Source organism: Octopus bimaculoides, chromosome 1 (genome assembly GCF_001194135.2).
Source record: "Octopus bimaculoides isolate UCB-OBI-ISO-001 chromosome 1, ASM119413v2, whole genome shotgun sequence".
In the NCBI taxonomy this organism is placed as follows: domain Eukaryota; kingdom Metazoa; phylum Mollusca; class Cephalopoda; order Octopoda; family Octopodidae; genus Octopus; species Octopus bimaculoides.
Window position 1 is genome coordinate 165,070,488 of NC_068981.1, and position 1,706 is coordinate 165,072,193.

The window sequence follows — 1,706 nt, forward strand, 5'->3', positions numbered from 1 at the left end:
TATATTTATTATTATTATTATTATTATTATTATTATTATTATTATTATTATTATTATTATTATTATTATTATTATTATTATTATTATTATTATTATTATTATTATTATTATCATCATCATCATTATTATTGAAGGCAGCGAGTTGGCTGAATCGTTAGCACACCGGGTAAAATGTTTAGTGGCATTTCGTTCGTCTTTACCTTCTGAGTTCAAATTCCACCAAGGCCTACTTTGCCTTTCATCTTTTCAGGTTCGATTAATTAAGTACCAGTGAAACATTGGGGTCGATGTTTTCTACTAGTCTCCTCCCCTAAAAAAAACTTCTGGCCTTGTGCCTGTAGTAGAAAGGATTATTATCATTATTAGTATTGTTGTTGTTGTTGTTGTTGTTGTTGTTGTTATTGAAAGCAGCGAGTAGACAGAATCGTAAGCGCGCCGGGCCAAATACTTAGCGGCATTTCGTTCGTCTTTACGTTTTGAGTTCAAATTCCGCTGACGCCGATTTTGCCTTTCATCCTTTCGGGATCAATAAATTAAGTACTAGTGAAACACTGGGGTCGATGTAATCGACCAGCACCCGCCACCTCTTCAATTTCAAGTCTTATGCCTATAGCAGAAAGGGTTATTATAGAATAACGTTTTAAAAGTTAGATGAAAATGTTTAGAATAACAAGATTTATATTAACAAAGTTTACATTTAATTATTTAATGAAATACGGTGTTTATTGAAAACAGAAATCAAAACATGATATACAATAACATTGGCCAACAGTTGTTGAAAATTGGTCGAACAAAAGCTTGCTCGCTGTGCGTGCATGCGTATATTTTCCCATAGCTTGCGCATGATGGTATGTGCAGATTTTGTCCCACGAGGTCTTCGATCTCGCCTTTTCTCTGTGCATAATTGTGGGATAAGTTCAGTTTCATACGTAAAGTTCTGCAAAGATTCAATGTGAAATTGAGTTGTTACAGAGATGACAAACATTAGTGTTGAGATATTTAGACACAGTAGAAAGTGATTCCAAATGTAGATAGATAGATAGATAGATAGATAGATAGATAGATAGATAGATAGATAGATAGATAGATAGATAGATACTGTAAACTCTGTACATTACTCTGCAATCAGGAACTTTGTGCTGATTATGCTTCTCCGAGGAGGCGCAATGATGCTGAAATCCTTTTCCAAGTTGCTACCAGCGATCATTCTGATGACAATTCACTTGTATCATTTAGTTTAGTGTATAAATCTACTGAATTTTGTTCACATTACGCTTATAATTTCAATTGGTTAAACATTCTTTGTGGCTCACACTCTCAAATCATATCGCACCATTAAAATCTGAAAAAAAGTAAAAACACTTTAGCTAATGAAGATCTTTGCCCGAATAAAAAGCAAAAAAACAACAAAAAAACAATAAAAGAATGAGTGAGTCATAGTTTTACTTAGTTGGAGTCCATTTGGGACTTAACAAAAAACATCCAGAACAACAACAATAAACTGCATTCTTTATATATGAGTTCTATATTGGTCATAGAGTGTAGAGGCAAAACGTAAGCTTTTTCACTGTTGAATTGCTGTCAGCTCTTTAACTTGAAATATATATATATAGTGTATGTGTGTGTTATATATATGATATATATACATATACACATAAATATGATGGCATATATATATCGTATAAATATATATATTTTTATATATA

At 32.1% G+C, this 1,706-nt stretch overlaps 1 long non-coding RNA gene across 1 annotated transcript in view; it reads right to left on the bottom strand.

The window, feature by feature from the left end:
* Nucleotides 1–587: 587 nt before the first annotated feature.
* The window catches only part of LOC128249957 (uncharacterized), a 52,326-nt gene continuing 51,207 nt past the window's right edge, over nucleotides 588–1,706 (bottom strand). The window contains exons 2-3 of the long non-coding RNA XR_008266104.1: nucleotides 1,119–1,342; nucleotides 588–937 (exon numbers count right to left, since the gene is read on the bottom strand). This is a non-coding gene — a long non-coding RNA (uncharacterized LOC128249957). The remainder of the gene's footprint in view (nucleotides 938–1,118; nucleotides 1,343–1,706) is intronic.